Source organism: Photinus pyralis, unplaced genomic scaffold (genome assembly GCF_008802855.1).
Source record: "Photinus pyralis isolate 1611_PpyrPB1 unplaced genomic scaffold, Ppyr1.3 Ppyr1.4_LG6, whole genome shotgun sequence".
Lineage (NCBI taxonomy): Eukaryota > Metazoa > Arthropoda > Insecta > Coleoptera > Lampyridae > Photinus > Photinus pyralis.
This window is the reverse complement of record NW_022170663.1, coordinates 12,709,399-12,729,315: the sequence shown is the minus strand read 5'-3', so window position 1 is coordinate 12,729,315 and position 19,917 is coordinate 12,709,399. Positions and strand designations below refer to the sequence as shown.

The 19,917-nt window shown below is 33.9% G+C and overlaps 1 protein-coding gene across 1 annotated transcript in view; it reads right to left on the bottom strand.

Moving 5' to 3' along the window:
* Window positions 1-15,283, bottom strand: part of LOC116173138 (zinc finger protein 2-like) — a 46,848-nt gene extending 31,565 nt beyond the window's left edge. The window contains exon 1 of the mRNA XM_031490427.1: window positions 15,046-15,283. The gene's annotated coding sequence lies outside the window, so the exon portion shown is untranslated. The remainder of the gene's footprint in view (window positions 1-15,045) is intronic.
* Window positions 15,284-19,917: the final 4,634 nt, after the last annotated feature.

The following is a 19,917-nucleotide window of genomic DNA, read 5'->3' as shown; positions in this document are numbered from 1 at the left end:
CTAATTTAACCGACCTCGTAACTTTTATAGTTCACGAGACAGCAATAGTGGAGAAAATAAAATAAACACTCTGTATAGTTACCTAAATACCAAGGATCCGCGAAAAAACTTTAAGTGGGTCCGGTGTTTAGGGATATCTGCATTAACTACTTCGGCATTTCTCTACTGTCCAAAGTGACCAGTTATTGTCAACATCCAGTATCTGAACTTTAGCTGTAAATATCTTTCAAAGTTCAATAGGCAACTAAGTACTAAAATAACAAAAAAACTACTCTCTTTCGAAATATCCAAAAAATACAGCGTAGGTCCCCTCCACTCTGCCCAAATCAAATTAAAAAAACTAATTAAAGACTAATTTGTACCCACCAAAATTTTTCGACGAAAAATCAATTTTTAATGTGGGAGTGCTATCTTGAAATGAAGCAGCGCCCCCACATTTTCCGATTGAAATTTGCATCAAAAACTAATGCGTATCCAAGTTAGATTTTCATTGTTTAAACATCAATATATCAAGATTACGAGGGGCCGCATACGATTTTCAGTAGGGGCGACTTTTGATCTCGTGGAAATCGATTGGCGAATGTTAGACAGCGCTGCCTCTTTTCGTTCTCCAGTTAGACGAGGAACAGAAGGACAGGCGGACGCACGAACTGACAAAATCATCACATAAGGACAATTTCTTTCGAAAAATTCCCATAAAAAGAAAGTTTTACGTGATTCGTAACAACAGGAGGTCACCTTGATAAAATGTTCTTAAGCACATAAACTGAACCATATAGGGTTGACGAGTATTGACCCTTGACTATTGTCTACCTGTTACACTGAAAATAGAATCGCAAAATTAAAAAAACTTCGCGAGTTTAGACAGACAGACGGTCGGACATAAAGTCAAAAATCATGAACGAGCTGTTAATAATCAATTTCTAATTAAATAAGATAGGTACCTATCAAACTCGCGGTTTCTACAAAAAAAGCCATTTTGTCTGACCGCCATTGCAACGAAAGAAATGAATATTTTCAGTGTCTTTTCATTTACGAGAGTCCAAATTATAAATTTCATGGTCATACAATATAGGTACTGTTTTTCGTTAATTTTTATGCGGGTATCAAGGAATATTTGGTTTAAGAGAGGGCCAATGATCTAGCAATTCGTGAGTTATATCCAATGTTTTACGAAATAGGTATTCAAATTTAAGATCAAAGCATTTCATTGATTTCGATAGATATTTCAATAAAAGGTGGTAAGATGTAGGTACTAATTTGAGCAGAAACTTATTTTTGTCCTAGCCTATCTATCTCCCCATCCGTCCATTTTTTCATGATAATTTGAAAATGAATGGAATATTAATCGAACATTCGAACATATGAACTAACAGCCATCGTTCTTCATTATCATTACATTTGAAATGGTTTGATTATTGCACTAACCTCTTAATCATAACAATTAAATGAAATAAAATTGAGAAAGAATTACGAAAACGGAAAAAAAACAGGAAAGGTTCAATAATGTAAAGCTTTCATGGGAAAAAAACCTACGAAAATTTAAACATATTTGTGGTGCCATAATATCCGAGGTAAATTATTTGATAAAGGAAAGAATCAAAATAAGTAGTGCATTACCTATGATCATTGAATAAAAACACTTTTTATTCAATGCTATGATGTAGTATGAGATTTACAAATATTCTTTGTGCGTTCTTTTGGTTTTTAGTGGTCTTTATTAAATTCCGAGTTACATTTTGGCCTCTTTTTGCTGATTTAGATTGTGAATTTGTGATAATCTATAAAAAATAATTCAATTTTACACCGGTTTCTACCTATGAATGTACAACACTTTTCTCTATAAACTTTCCCTTTGCAATTTTCCTCTCACAAACGGAAACTGTAGGTACATTATAATTCGTGCTGATATGTAATAGAAGCGACCCGAGGTAACAATATTTAACAGATTGAGGTAAAACTATAAGCGACCTTATGCGATGAATTTAAGTTTGAAAGTGATGGAATATAAAGACACGCATATTAATCTACACAGGGTGGCTTATTTATTGTGTTTATCATAGTTTCGAAATCTGTGGGAGAGACACTCTGTTAAATGGGGGAAAGATGAGCATTTATCGGGGCGACATTTTATTATGATACCTATCGCTTTGTTTATTTTACAACAGAGGGTAGTTTAGGATCAGTTTCACTTAGAGAACCTTTTAATTACTAACTGAAATTTTGGCGTGTGTGGTTAATAATAATAATAATAATAATAATAATAATAATAATAATAATGATTTATTGTCCAACAGATGTTTGTACATCCAATTACAGAACAATTACAGAAATTAAATATGGCATGATTGAAAAATAAACATAATATACTATAAATTGATTATCAAAAAAAATAAAAAAATAAAGAGATATTTAAATGTAAGGAGACATATATATCTACGAAATGACAAACCAATTAAAGATTAATGAAATAGATTAATTACATCTGATAATGAGCAGATATTTAAATCACATTGTGTGCAGTATTGATTACAATTTTGTGACATCAAACACACTGGCGATTTTAACAGCAAGTTCGTTCTGGGTGTCGGATTAAGAAAAACTAACGGATAGCGACTAGTACGAGGCGGAACATGAAAGTTAAATAGGGACAGTACGCTAGGACAATCAATACGGTTATGTAATAGACCATGGGTAAATTTAAGACTATTGCAAATACGTCTTTTCTCCAATGATTGCAGATTAAACCGGCTAAGCAGTTCATCATAGGGACAACCTCTAGCCGGATAGACACCATCTTGCTTAAACGAAACGTACTTCATAAATCTTCTTTGAATTTTCTCAATTGAGATAATGTGGGTCCTATAGATCGGATACCAGATAAGATCACAGTAATCCAATTTGGGCCTTATTAAAACACAATACAAGGACAACAACGTATCAGTATTTTTAAACGGTTTACTATTACGAATTATGAAACCCAATGTTTGTATAGCTGACGCAGAAATAGCTTGAATGTGGTTTGAAAAATTTAACCGTTGATCAAACACTACTCCCAAATCTTTTGCAACGGTCACACGATTAAGAGGAACAGAGTCAATACAATAATCATACTGAATGACATGCTTTCTAGTATAAGACAATATTTTGCATTTACCAATATTTAGATCCAATCTATTATCAGTACACCAATCATGAATAATATTTAATTGTTCTTGCAGGTGAACACAGTGGCTCTCAGAGCCAATCTTCCGAAATATTTTTAAGTCATCCGCAAATAATAGGCACTTACAGGAGAGTACCTTGGTAATGTCGTTAATAAATAGAAGGAACAAGAGGAGTCCCAAGTTAGATCCTTGAGGCACCCCAGAGGATGCAATAAAGACTTCGGATTTAAAATTATTATAGCATACATACTGTAGACGATTAGATAAGTATGATGTAAAGAGCAGGCTAAGAGAGTCGCTGAATCCAAAACTTCTTATCTTTTTAATAATTAAGTTGTGATCGATAGTATCGAAAGCTTTGCGGAAGTCTGTGTATATTACATCAACTTGTCCTTGATCATCTAGTACTCGACTTGCAAATTCCGTGAAACAAATAAGATTCGTTGCTGTGGATCTAGAGCGCATGAAACCATGTTGATCGCTTGAAATGTAGTTTTTAATCATAGGATAAACAAAGTTAAACAAGGTAATTTCAAATATTTTTGAAAAAGTAGAAAGAACGCTTATGGGCCTATAGTTAGATATTTCAGACGCATCGCCAGATTTCAATACAGGACATATTTTTCCTATCTTCCAAACGTCAGGATAACTATGAGTACTAAGTGCCAGATTAAATATAATACACAAAGGATAAATGAAAATATGCTTACAGTCCTTAACCAAGAATGATGGAATTTGGTCATTTCCGGAAGTTTCTTTATTTTTTAACTTTGATATTGCGTCAATGACCATACCTTCTGTTACTCTTTGCAAATGTACGCATGGAATATTGGTGAAGGGCTCATTGTAAACATTTGTATTCTGCGACTGACGATAAACTCTTGAGAAATACAGCTGAAATGCATTAACAATTTCAACTGAAGTAGTAAGAGAATTACCATCATAGTTCATAACACCAGGAATTCTGGAGTAACCCTTTCTGGCTCTTACGAACGACCAAAATTGTTTAGGGTTAGTAATTAATGTATTCTCAACGCTAACAGCATAGTTTTTGTAAGCTTTTTGGATTTGTGACTTAACTAATCTTCTAAGGCGTTTATATTCATTTAAATCATCAAGGCGCTTAAACTTATGGTACTTAGAAAAAAATTTTGATTTAAAACGAATAAGGGTAATAATCTCACCAGTAAACCATTTAGGATAATGGTTTTTACGAGTGCGATGAAGTGGTACAAACTGATCAAATAAGTTGTACAATACATTATAAAACTCCGCGCATGCCTTATTCACATCAGAGTAATATTGTAGGAAAGACCAGTTGACATTAGATAGAGTCGAGTATAAGTTAATAAAATTGGTTTTCCTAAAATTATATGACTTTTTATTCTCATTAACGGGAAACACTGTCCTATGACTCAAGTCTGTGTGGCAAATTATTGATAGTGCTGGATGGTGCGCATCTTCTGACACAAACGGGTTATCATCGTGGATGACTTCACAGTCAAAATCACAAAAAATTAGATCCAAAATGCGTTCATTTCTATTAAGGATATGATTGAATTGTCTTAAATTAAACAAGTTTGAAAAATTACTCAATAAGCTAGATTTGGCGTCAGCAGTACTTGTTGTCATCATGTAGCTAGGTATGTTGAAATCACCTAGAATCAAAAAATGATCAAACTCGCTGCACAACTGTTCAAAAGTTTCGAAAAACACTTCGCAGTCGCCCAGTACAGTATCAGGCGGAATATAAATCACAAACACATTAATTGTCATATTATTAAAACAGCACTTGCATCCAATTATGTCTATACAGGGTACTAAGATGTGTAGAGCAGATGTGTTGATTAACGAAGTGACGATGTTTGCTTTCACCGCAACCATCGCACCACCACCCCACTTTTTATTCGTTATTTCAAATCGTCGGTCACACCTATGTATATTATATGTTTGCGAAGCAAACTCCAACGTTGATATTTCCTCAGAGAGTGCAGTTTCCACAATGCCAACAACATCAAAGCTACCTTCAAGGAGTGACGCGTACAGTTCATGTAGTTTCGACCTTAGACCACGGACGTTTTGGAAATAACACGACAATCCATTATAACGCTCACCACTAATATTTATATTTGCATTATCATTTAGTTTTTTGCTTGCTGTACAATTTTAGGCACACCATTTAGATACCGTATGGTTAGATTCAACTCTCCTTTCGATATTCTTTCAGACAACTCATTGCGCAGGATTTTTAAATATTCTCTCTGGGAAGGCGTTTCATCAGCTCCAACCGAAATTTGACTGTTTGATTCTCTGAGTTTACGCTTATTTCTTAAAACTTCGATAGCATCATTCGATGAGTTAAGAATAACTTTTATTGGTCTTGGTTTCCCATCAGTTCTGGGACGACCCAATCGGAAAAGCTTAATATTCTCTAATGGAATATTTACTAGCGTGGAGATAACGCCAGTTACTATGTTTTTTATCACTCTCTTTCCTGGAGTCAGCATCACCAGCAATCACATCAAACGAGACGTCAACCAGAAACTTATACATGAGGTGATTTGTTGTGAAAATGTGCCCTTTTAAATCTATTGTAAAATGGCACGTTTTAGCTTATGTTTAAATGGTCACAAATAGATGAATTATAGTTCAAATAACCGCATCGACGAGTCAGCAGATTATAGAAGGTATGTTAGCCTTAAGTATGTATTTCTTTTTCATTTTTATATGACAAAGGATTAAATAAGAAAGTTTTAGTTGTTATTTCCATTTTAATCGGCCTCGGAATCGGCGTTTTTAATGAACATTCATTTAGACACCTGGCGAAATTAATGAAAACGCTCGGAAAAACGGGGATTTGTCAATAAATAAAAGGGTTTTATCCGAAGTTCTATTAGTAAATGCTTGTGGATATACAGCTTATAGTTGAAAACACAAGATTCTCCCAGTTCCGCGAAGGTCCAATTTGTTTGGTGTTTTCAATGCAAAGATCCAAAAGACACATTGCAATTTAAATGAAAATTCAAATTTCCTAAATTCCTCGAATTTCTAAGGTAATCTCTACAAGTTCACTGCAATGTTAAAATAATTAACCAATTGGTGAAACAATAAATAATAATAATAATAATCTTTATTCCAACCTAGATACAAAACTGCAAACTCAACCAAAAATTAAAAATTATATAAAGTATAAATTAAGGCAGTGCGAAAATAAACGAAAACTTAGCTTAAAGATAATGTACTAGGTGAAATAATACTACACCAGTAAGAGTAGTGAGAATAAAATTACTCTGAACACTGGGAGGAAAAGCAAATCCAAGATCATGATACAAACGCCATTCACACGTATAGAAATCTAAATAGAGATCAACAGATATAACTATTTAAATTTAATGAACATATTTTCAGCTAAATAAAATGTACGCAACGTATCGCTAGTGAAGCATTGGTGGAAATGAAGATGTATAACATAAACCAAGCAAAATTAATCAAACTGTAAAATTAACTTAAAATAAGATACATGTTTTCCAACTCAGTAATCGTTTTAGTAAATAAAAATTCCTTAGCTCTTTTCTTAAACACCCGAACCGATAGTTCAAATATACTTTGAGAGTAATGGTTAAAAAAATAATTACAAAATTTTGGACCGAGGAACAAGAATGTTTTTTGAAAAAACGATTTAGTGACTTTAGGTAGACGCAGCAGTTTCTTAGAATATTGTCGAGTATTGTGAATTCCAGTCCCCAGATCAACTGTTATTCCAAAGCCACTACTCATCTGATAAAATAGATCAAGAACTTTGAATACATATAGATAACGAAGGGGAAGCACACGAAGAGAAAGAAATAAGGGAAAGGAAGAAAAATACCTGCTTTTACCGTAAATCAACCTTATGTAACGTTTCTGCAGTGTTTGAATACATCTAAGATAGGAGATATACGTACCACCCCAAAAGGCTATGCCATAAGATAATTTAGAGTGAACAAGCGCAAAATATACTTGCTTCAGTATTGCTACGCTACAAACAGATTTTAAATGGTAAAATGTCCTGAGTGAGATTAGTGGAAGTTGTTTTATCCTCTGTATATGACTTTTCCATGATAATCCACTATCAAGGCAAACACCTAAGTATTTAATAGAATTTGTTTACCACAATTACCAAAAAAAGTTTTAGTTCAAATTAGTGTTTAATTCAACCAATATTGAGTTCACATATACAAAACCTTACTTAATTCGGAATGGTGGGCTAGCATGGCCCACTTCAAAAATTCCAGCTAAAGTTTGTGAGTACAAATTATAAGTATTTACTAAGTTATCAAATTATAGCCACATTAATTTCAAATTCGAGAGAAGCGGGGGCGCCAATTTTATTGACTATCGTAAAATGGTATTCAAATACTTATGATTTACCACTGTACTACCATTTTTCAAATCCATTACGGAAAATAGAAAATAGAATAATAAACATATTTTACAAAGATGGAACCCGTTTTTCTTGGGAGATAACGGTGCGCAATTATTTTGTACGGAAAACATACTTGCTACTGGAAAAGTAACAAAAGGTAAGCGATATATTTTTTTAATCGTTTCTTTATCCGCTACAACACGTTCTGCATACATACTAACTATAAATAAATAGATTATGAGTATAAGTTTCCCAAGTAAAAGTCTAAATTAAATTATCGGCCGGACAAAAAAAGCTAAACAATCCAAGTCCTCGGCCTTCAGCGCATTTTTGTGTGACAGACCATCAGTATTCTATTAGTCAGTTTGAAGAATCGTTAGGAATTTTCGGTAGTGAAGATATATGACAAGTACTGCAAGGCACTGCCAAAGTACTGCAGAATACGAGCCAGAATATATCCCATAAAATTCGACTTTTGCTTTTTCTAATACCTAATTCTCACAGTAGGTGTTGTAAAGTGACATCTGGAAGAACATCTTCGACTATTTTGTAACTTTGCCAATCTAAAAAGAATGAAAGCTTGGAAAAAAAATAAATTAAAGAAAGTGGCGAAATTAAATAAGCATACTTCTACCGTATTTCTCTAAATGGTACTATTTTACAATGCATTTTTTTAAAATCTATGTGAGATTTTTCAGTAATTCGGGTCATATTATACCTTAAAAGCAGTATAAAATTCTCTTCTTTTAGCGCATTTTCCAGCCATTACGTTATATACAGTTTTCAAGATACTTAGTTCGTTCTTTTTGCATCTGAGCCAAGAAAAATATTGACGATTAATGTACAGATGCTTCTAGTAAAGACAAACATATTGCATATTGCAAAAATAATTCTAATTTATGGACACATTTCTCGAAATTTTAACCATGGATCCATCGGAATACATGGCCCTTTGGGAGGTATTGATCAATGCATGGAAAATGCGTTAAAGTTACTCTCCTTATGGTGAAAACCTTTTTACTAGCTTAGTTTTGTTCTAGATATTTAATAACGAGCATGGACAATGACGACAAATTCTGTCTCATTCACCAAATTTAAAAATCGCGCTTCTGTTTTTATTACCATACTGCATTCATTATAATAAGGTAATCGAGAAGGTAATAGATGGCGCTGTGTTTGAAAATATGCACTCACCGGAGAAATATAAAACAGAACCAAACATGCTAGTTCAGTGAATATAGTAGTGCCTATAGATTCATTTATTCAAATCGAGATTTAAACACATAGGTAACTTAAGACGAGACCTAAGATGAAAATGAGCGCTAGAAAATTAGATTATTGGGAGGCATTGACTCGGGTATTGATAAACATGGAAAGGACTGACGCAAATTCCATAAGAATTGACAAATATTGATATATTGGCATGTATTGATAAGTATTCCGTTGTATTGAAGGTACAAGTACTGATAAATATTGCTGAGCACTGAGTGGCATTAAGGTATATTGACACCAGTGGATGGCTTTAAGAAACTTTTAGGCGTCTTGCGGAAGGTGGTTCGTTTCGCTCTTAGGAAAAAAAAAGAAAATTCCGTCGTGCAGAAGTTGTGGGCGTTTACAAGATTTTTCCGACACCAATTTGAAAACAATCGGACCAAAACTGGCGCCTAGAACACTTTGGATGCTAAAAGCAAAGACAGGTATCCACAAAGGGCCTTTTTACTGGTGTCGTATACGAATCCTCAAAATGTACAGATTTGGATACAAGAGGTTATCTTTGGTTTACCTCAATTTTAGGATGTGTTTTAATCCCGCGGGTGTAGATTGTTGCCCGAAACGTAGTTGAGTTGCACTTTAGTCCTGTTGTATATATACCCTATTTTTTGCACTCCTGGTAATCAGCTACAGCAATCGTGACCATATCATAATAAATGCCAATTCAAAACTACGGCGCAGAAATGATCGTTTAAAACTCCGCACAATAAGGTACGAGGAAACTACTGCTTTCCAAATTAAAAAAAAAAACATGGAAAACAGTATAGGTAATTAGTAGAAAATACGAGTATAGTGCAAGAACCAAAATGTACACATGTGAACTGTCATCTTTTTGTCCCGCGTCGCGTCAGAAAAAGTGACACTATAGAGTCCCTTGAATGCAGGAAGACAAAACACGTTGATTTACTCCACGGAGTAGGTACAAAAATTTTCATGCTTCCTAGCGGAAATTTCCCACAAAATTAGTTTTCACTGGTACGGTCTGTGCTATGAAAGAAAGGTGAAAGCAAAACATGCGTTATTATAAAAGAAAATTGAGTGGTTTTAAGGGCAACATCGACGCTATTCGGTGCGTTTTAAGATCATTTTGATTTCAAAGTATTAGAAAAATTCCTCAAGATGCACCACTATTAGGTACATTTCAAGAAATGCTTGAAGAAATCTCAACTAATAATGTATTTCTCCATTTATTGTTGGGAACCGTTTTGTGTATGAAAATAGGTAGGAAAAACTTTTTTTTAATTTTTCTGTGTGGTTATCGATTTCGGCATCATCAGTTCATGCTATAAAATATATATGTATACCTCGATGTATACATAAACTTTAAGAAACAACAAATCTCAAGTAGGTAATTGACAATCTGAAAAACAAGGACTCCTATTTTCCAGCCTTTCGAATCTTTTTCAATCAAATCAAAGCTGATTATCTCTATAAATATGTGTACATAATTTTAATTTTAACAAATAATTCCACAAAAAATAAATCAAAATTAATATTTAATGAAAAGAATTCAAAATTTAATGTACAAGTAATGAGAAAGTTAACTTCAAGTAAAATATTAAAATATGAAGAGAATTTTGAAATAAAGAGATGAGCTTTGTTTTTGGAAAATTGGGATATCTCGCCCAAACGATTTCTTTATACTAGAAAAATAAAAGGATATAATGGGTCTATCAATACTGCAAAAATCCCCCATTTCAATAAAGTATTGGTCGAGAAAACCACTGAGCTATTTTATTGTACAAGCTGCCGATATTTAAAGGTAGGTATTTTTTTAATTTTTTGGGTATTTGTAGACACTCTTGTTTATTTTGTGTCATTTTGAAGTATTTTCTTTGGTGTTCTTTGCGTATTCAATGGATACTAAGGAGGTATTTCAGGAGTCTTCTCTAAAAAGTAACGCGAGAAGTAACGGCTTCTTGCCAATTTTTCAATTTAATATAGTAGGATTGCCCTCAGATGGCGCCGAAGATTACGAGTCGCCTCGCGAGTTGCTTTGTGTAAAATTTTTAAATTATGGTTTTAGAAGCACTAAATTTTGCGAGAAACTTCCCAAGATCCTAACAAATACTTTCCCAAGGGTAACACTGCGGATTTTTTGAATATTAACTGATGCGATTGCGTGCACTCAAGGCCCGTTTTTTCTACATAAGCTACGATATAATACAAGGTATAATAATGCTAATAATTATTTTGGTCATACTGAGCCAGTACTCTACAGTGTGATTGATTTTCCGTGCCCAATCGTATAGGTATTTGTTTTATTATTGGAGATAGGAAAATAGTGTAAGAAGAAAAAGTACTCCACTTTCAATTTCTGATAAAGCTACAATTTAAAAAAAATGTGATATAATAACAAAAGAGCATTAGAAAACAACTAATAATTTTTTTTAATAAAACGGTTACTTTTTTCTGTGATATTCTCAGAGTTTGGAATTCTCTTTACAATGATATCAAATATCGAAATTAAACCTGCAGTAATGTTTTTAAAACCAATCGCAGTAACAGTGGAAATTTAAACAAAAACAAAAGAGTCTTTCACTTGTCATGTCTGCCACAAGATCAGTTTAGTGAACAATATAACTTATAAGAACCACAATGCAACAAAATAATGATTACACAAATGATAGTTAAGAGGTGTAATGTAATGATAATGCATAGGAAGCAAGTGCAATGTATTTATATTTATTAAGTTATAATAATTATTCCTGTAACTGCTTTTCATTTGTTTTCTTCGATTACTGTTGTAAATTTTATGTTTTTGTTTAAATTTCCAGTTAGGTACTGCCTCGGTTACTGCGATCGGTTATAAACACATTACTGTAGCTTTAATTTCTAAGGTAATTATAGCACATATTTATCATTGTAAAGAGAATTTTAAGATTTTTAAGAATATCACAGAAAAAAGTAACCGTTCTATTTAAAAAATAATAATTTGTTTTCTGATGCTTTTTTGTTTATATCACGCTTTATCAGAAATTGAAAGTAGCGTATTTTTTCTTCTTGCACTATTTTCCTATCTCCAATAATAAAAGAAATATAGGTACGCTGGGACACACATAATCAACCACACTGTATAATGTGTTAGGTACAATATTCGACCACTTTAAGCACCTTTTTACTCGTCATTAAGCGTTTCCTTACAAATCATCACTTAGTTTAATATACTGTAATTTTACTTCTACTTAGTGCAATTGCACATGCATGATGTCCTGCAGAATCCAGTGCAGCAGCATTTAGATTTAAATTGTTGGGTATTTAAGGCATTTTTTTCGGAAAATAAAGCTTTTTGTTAAAATTGTACACATTTCAGGCAGTGGTTTCCCTCTCAGTATTGGCCGACAATGGCCTCCATTTAAACAAAGTCACAACTGTACCATACAGCTCAAAAAACGTTGCTCTGTAGCATTATACGCACATTTCCTAAACATTTTCTTTTAACCCCCTCAAAAAATGTGCATGCATTTTTGAAATAGTCTCCTTACAAGCTATAAATGAAATCAGAGATCATTCATCGCGGATCCAGCGATTTCAACAGATGAAATCTTATGTCAAATAATGGATGTTACGATTATCTACATGCACTGCCATTTCCCTTAGGAGAACGACCAATGGAATTACAAAAATTGAGACGAGAACACAAAGAAACCCCACTTTAATAAAGCTATAGCTCTTGGTGTTTTTGTCTAGCGGTCACAATAAGAGTTCCAGGATTTACTTCATCACAATTTCTGCGACTGCGATTTAAAATTTCGGTTAAGATTTTTTGCGTTAAGTGATTTTGAGAGATTCTCCTACGACAGATGATTTCGTTGACTGGGAGGGTTCAAGCGTATTTCGGTAAAAGTGTACATGCTATTTTTTAAAAAGGAGACAGTTTTTGGAATTGGTTTGTTACAAATGTGAAAGGCACACATTTTTTAGCTTATTGCCTATTTCAAAGTCACTGAGGTAGCGTCAACTAGAAACACAATAAAATGCAGATTTGCTGCTAATTTATTGCTACTTTAAAATTTAAATTGGGGGGTGCTGTATAGGTAATAAATACGATATTATTCCATTCAGTTAGAATCCTCCAATGTTATAACAATTTTTCTGCGAAAAAAATAGCAAGTACTTACTGATTCGCCTATGAACTATAGGTAAAATCGAGGGTAAAATTTTCAAAAATAAAAAAATTAGTATACAGCTTTTTGGGTAATTTAATTTTAACATTATTAAATTCAGGGTTTTGTCGAGAAAAAAACAATCATAATTATTGATATACTGGACCAAATTTGATATTTTTCGCCTCTATTTTAATTTCATAAATATTACCTACAGGTCTCTCGCACAATTCGTGCTGATTTGTATTGGCAATAGAAATAAATTACGATTATAATTTGGGACGGTTTCATCAGGGTGGATTGTGTATAGTTTCGGAATCTGAAAAATGAAACTATACTCTGAAAATGTACTATTCCGGTTTGTTCAGGCAGCAACAGCGGGATAAATTCATTCCTTTAATAATTAGTGGAAAATCAGCCCATCAGGGTAAACGAGGCTACAAATGGGAACAAATTCCATCATTTTGAATGAAAGTTATATAGTAATAACAGCAAGTCGAACCTCAATTATGATTCAACCTCTTACCTATCATTCCTTAAATTTTGTAGTAAAATGGCATGGTTTAAGTGTCCTTTAGTTTCAAAACATGCAGTACCGAGTACCGGCATTATCAAACATATCCATAAAACAACAAGAATGGAGTTCAGATAAAATTGCGTTCTGCTCGATAATAATAAATTGCATTTGTGTAAAGGGGTTATCAATTATTGGTTTAAAAGATACCGAAATCTCTTATGCAAAAGCTTCTGGCAATGATGAACCTCATTTCCCTTGGTGTAAGAAATACAAGAAGTGGAAAACTGGTCAAAGGCACTCGATATTATCTACTCTTTGGTAGCAAACACTTATATTCTCCCTTTGGGGCACCTGAAGCACTTAAAATCGTTATAACACCTTGTGCATGTAATGCTGGAAGTGCTTGGGAAATATAAGGAAAAAATTCAGTAGTTTTTAAAAATGATTGTGTCATTTAACCGCGGAATTTTAGTAAGTAATTGCGTATCCGAATACAATTTTGATCGCAAAAAGCAGTGCCAAATATGGCACGCTATCCACAAATGGAACGATTGCTTTTTTATTGGTACGAATTCTGGAAATGTCCACATTTATAAATTTCGGCCCACCACCGTTTCAGGTTAAAGAGAAAACCGCAATTTTCTAAAATCTACCATTTTGATTTACATTAGCATGTGGAACTTTCTACACCTATACCTACCCCCATCCATTGAGAGTCGAAAGTGCATGTATCGGAGATTAGGGCAAACTTAAGGTGTAAAATTCTACAATTAACTAACTAAAAGTAATTAGAGCTTTCACTCAGAAGTCCTCGCGATATTCCAGGAGGACCAATTCCCGTTTTCCTGACATGAAAACCGAAAAAAGTTCCAAAAGAAACACGCGTTTTCATTTAAGGTCGCGGCTCTTTTATAAAGTAATTGATCGGACATTTAAGGGCAACACAGACGCAGACCGGTATTCGGGAAGGTGCTATTTCGGCCATAAAATAGATTTGGTTTCCATAAAAATGAAAACCACCGAAGGCGTTTTATGATTCTCCTCCGTCCGAAACCTTGGGGAAGGTCTTACGGCCTATTGCATATTGGGCGGGAATGTTGGTGATTTTCGGAAAGGTATGCGACGATCCTTGCTTCATCGAAGTTACCGTAAGCAAATTTCGGCCGAGTTTTTTTTGTATGCCAAACGAACTAGAAAGTGATGGATTTTGAAACATGAATGGGAAAGTAAGCGCGTATCGAAAATTGGCCCACACAATTAAAATTGGGTTTTGTCCGAAATTTATCAGCGCACTGCACGCAATAAGTAATCAAGTACAATAAAATGATAATACCGGCGCAGGTAATTTGTAGAATTAATTTATGATAGAGGCGACAATGGGAAAGGTTTTTGGATTGCAAATTTGAATACGCCCCATTCGGGATAATGCTGGAGCACGCTCGAGCTTTAAAGTGTCATTCTCAATCACGTGTCGCTTACAAAAAAGCTGTGGTACCGCACGCGCGCGCGCTTTTTTTCCACCGGTGGTACATAAATCGCAATACAATTTGCATACATCTCCAGACTCCCTTTTTTTACCTGAGAACATTCCTAAAGCATGTCATCCACAAAAACACCAGAGTCACCAAACCATTTGAACACTGATCACATTTACACACAGACCCAGCACATCACTCCGGCATAAATCAAAACGTTCCAAACGTGCAAAAATTAAATTGTAACCAAATCAACTCAAAATAATAGAAAAAAAACGTGTGACCAGGCGACGTTGTGGCAACATAACCGTGCGATGTATAAGCTACGACTGTTTAGTGCATAAACTTGACAGCCAATGAGGGGCTGTTTAAAGAGCGTGGAGGGGATCTTTCTCCTACTCCTTTACACCTGAAAAGTGGGGGCATTAGTGGGGAAACATAAAAGCACGGTTGAATGCTCCCGAAATAAGTTTAGAGCAGATTTACAATAATTCCAGTTTTTTTTCTCTTTACTTACGGTTATTGTTCTTTGTATTGTAATTAGTTTTCATTAAGCGAGTCTCGGCTGAAAAACTTGCACGTGAAAATTTTCCGCCTCGAGAGAGGTACATCGTTAATTATAAAATCAATGAAGCCGTGGGGGAGGTTTTCGCGGAAAGATTGAATTTTAGCAAAATGGCCTACTTCGTCATATCTCAAATTATGATGCGGTTCACTTAATTATCGTTTAAACGTTGAGTTATGACTTTACTCGGTTTCTGTATTTTAGCCAGGGAAAATACCATCCTAAATCCCGATCTTTTCAATAATAGGAATACTGGTGAACAAACTTTAACTGAAAAAATTGCATCTTCTGAATTTACTTTACCTCTGAATTGAATAACATCTGAAAACGCCATTCCGTGCAAAAAATCGCCCCAAACGTAAAATTGGGGCGCAACAAATGAGTTCGAATAGTGCACTTTTGAGCATTTTCACAGGGTTTTTGAAATTCATAAAGAAAAGGAAAATCATTCAAATTGTGTTCAAAATATTGCGGTTTGTCAAATCGGTGGATATCAGTTCGATTTATGCAGTAATTTTGGTTGAAGTCTAACGATATTAAATACCTAGGCACTGGGGGTGTCAAAGATCACGGTTTTACAACTTTTATATCAATTTTCCACTTACCGTCAAAGCCTCTGGAATCTCTTTAGCTCACCAGCATCAAGGAGAGCGTAGATCTTTTATAGATTTACCTATACCTTTGTGAATATTGCACAGGAAAACAACATTCAAGAAATAATAAGAATCATAGAAAAATAGTACAAGTGAATCTCTGCGCTTTTGGTGGGAATTTTTGGTATTTTTTGGTTTAACCACAACTTTAACCGTTTATCTGTTTCTCGGTGCAAGATTATCAGTAAGCAAGGTTAAAAATAACAAAAAATTTAAACCCGTCGTTTTATCTGGTTTAACTATAATTTCTGTGTTCAACCTAAACCGTAACGTGATTATTTTGGTGTATTTTGGCATTTTGAGAAGATGGAAAATCAACATCTGAAAATATAGCTATAGTTGTTGAGAGTGATTTACTGTTTACTCTGCTTAACCACCAGTACAATCATTTGGCAAAGAACAAAATGCCAAGGGAGCTGTTTTAAATCTCAACCAAACCTAGCAGAAGATGAAACCGGAAAATTGTAGCTTCACACCCCTTTCCTCACTTCGGCGGCACCGAAATCGCTAGGGATTTTTGGTATAGAATGACCAGACTATTTAAAGGATGATGAGTGTACATTTATTATGAAATAGGATATTTAAACAATTTATAATAATAAATATCTAATGAAAATTCGAGAACATACTAACAAAACACATACATTTTCAATTACGAATTAATTTTATCTAATTTTAGATATGTGCCTTTATTTTCATAAATACAACTTGTTCTTGAAGGGAAAATATGGGATTTCCATTGAAATTCGTACTTATTTGTATTTATTTTTTACGTAATTTTTATACAGGTTGGGTTGGGTAAATCATTGTGTAGTAGATACCTAGTTAGTTTTCTGATGGGAATATTGCATGTTCCCTAAAGAAATCAAGTTTAATAATTTTAAAGAGTGCAGTGCTGCAAAATTAAGGGATTTTGTATAGGCTCTAATTCTAATTAATTCTAATTCGATCCTTGCCTTGATAAAAAATTCGCCTGGCTTCGAATTTCAAGAGCAAAATAAGGTATGAATGGGCACCTCTCCTAAATACCAAAAATATCTCTCTGAAAACTAGCGTTTACGTCCCGAGTGCAGTCTTTCTAATTAGAAGAACTGACACACATTTGGCACAGTCAAAAACGTTACTGTAGTGTTTTCTTTCATAATGAAGGGTGGAAATTAAATCACCACCTACAGGTTAGGCAAACCAAATTGAGTAATTTAGACGCAAAAAAGAATTAAAAAGGCACATCCTTATCGGATTTGTGATATTTTTGGATAAATACAAATGTTAAAACTTCCTACCTTAATTTTGAGGCCCTCCATTCTTTATTTCCAGGAACTACACTTTTTTAAACAAATCTTTATTCAACTGTATCTTTAAACAAACAAAATTACACCCGAAATGGTCATTAACACTCTCGATACTGATCAATTCAATCGTAAATAATTTATTTGCACCTGCAAACATGTGTCATCGTCCGAAATTCAAAAATGTGATAAAGGATTAGAGCGCATGACCATATGTCCATAACTTGTTCAAGACGCAACATTAACAAGGCCTTATCGCATCTTACCTGACTCATAAACTTTCCAAATTGTTATACATTTAGCTCAAATTTATACGTTTAAAAATCCATGGTGGCGTATTTTGCGAATAATGTTTGAAAACGTAGGCGTTCGAAAATTAGGGCTTTACTTTTCAATCCCATTACCTCAAGCAATTAAAGCTTGGTTTCTTCTTCTAAGGTGTTGGTCAGACCACCAGAATTGCAAAAATAATGTAAGGGCTTAAAATATAGCCAATTACGAAACTTTAATAAAAGATGTCCACAGTTGGCTTCATGCGTTGGAAGCTTCATTAAGAAATTTGATATAAAACATTTAAAAAACGCCAAAAAAACTGAGCCATTCACGACTCCAAATCTGCTGCATATTCTTTGAAATGGGAGGAGTTTTCTAGCTCGAGCTAGATGACTATTTTGTTTGTTGGACATGTCAAAATTTCATCAAATGTCGACGTTTTAGATCATCTTAAGCAACTTTTAAAGAATAAAATTTTTTCCGTCTGTATGTATGTAGGTACGTTGGCAATTGTCCGATATAACGGCTCGACCGATTTTGTTAAAATTTTGAATATGTATATTGAGAATACGGAAACGAAAAACAACGGGTCGGATTTTTGGAAAAAGATTGGAGCACCACAACGGCACCGACCTTTTTTTTCAAATCATCGAACTTTCTCTTTCTGTGTACAACCCTCAAAAATTACGCTAGGTTTTAGTCCAAAAAAAACGGAACAATGAAAAACTAACATTTTGTTCAGAAAAAGGCTTATTTTGATTTGGTTAAAATTTTGGCAGTGTACATTAGGTATAAAGGGTGTAAAATTGTTAAAAGCGTGTTTTGTGATATCTGGTTGAGCTAAGATGCTGTTCTGTCAAGAATTTGGCACCAGATTTTGAATATGTTTTCACTGGAACTAAAATTGTAAAGGGTATTGTATCTAACCTTCAAAAATGTGATGAAATAAAACAATTTCGTCTAAGGAATGTACGGTGTATAAAATAAAGTGTAAAATACAGGAGACGATGTTAATATTAGAAAAAAACGGGAGTTTCCACTCCTGCTTACTAAAAATAGGGAATTGCATAGGAAAATTCGCTCTGGTAAATTCAATCCAGGAAAATTTATTCGCCAAAAGAAGTAGTACTTGCGTTTGTTATATTGGAGCGTGCCCAAATCCGTGAAAGATTTCGCGAAAACTCACCCCCAGGAAAGATTAATCCAAAATTCAGGGGAAGCAGTATTTGGGAGCTAGACAAATGGATTATTTTATTTGATTCATCATTAAATTGTCTCTGTGTATTTAAAAAATTGACAGACGCATGAGGCTACCCCAAGGAAATTAAGGAAATTGGTGGGATCTCGATTACTGCATTACTTAGTAAATCATGAATCAGCAAAGAGATGGGGCGAGTAGTTTAAGGAACATAAAATCGATAATAATTCGATATAAAATATTTGTAAGAGAATATTCTACAGGCGGGTGATCATGGACAGGTTCCGATTTTATGTGGTCATGGACTAATATAATTTGCTCTGGTCATTTTGTTATAAAAAATTCATGTACGAAAAATGAGCAAATTATAGAAACAACCATTTTTGTATTTCAATTACTACAATACCAAAATACAGGGTGTGCAGCGACTAAATCTATTAGTATATGAGAAACTAATACGAATAGATTTCCGAAAAGCACGCTTCAGCTAGGGTATTTTCAATTTTGATTTCCAGTTATACCAGAAGTTGGCCCACACTCTCTCATTTTAAACTGGATTCCCTACTTAATTTTTTCCCTACGCAAAATTTGCAGTAAACTTGAAGAACCATAAACTTAATTCGAACGTTACGTTTTTAAATAATTTGATATTGTAGCGAATATTCCAGAAATCCCCATAGACATCGATACGCCATGAAGGATTAGTCATCGGCGATAGAGAACTAAGGCGGATGTGACGCAATCTTTTATGGGAATGTGACGGGTTTTGTTCTAGGATATTCGAGAATACTCGCGACCATTCGGGAATACTCGAATTTTTACTATATAACCAAATCGAATTGTGTTTCAGTTGACTTCTACTTCTCTAATTTCAACGCCGAAGTAATAAATATTTTGTGACGTTATAAATTGTGATGTGTTTTTAACTGTTATAAATCAATTCATTTAAAGCCTATTATAAATTTATTGCTAATTAAATATAAATAAATAAAGCACG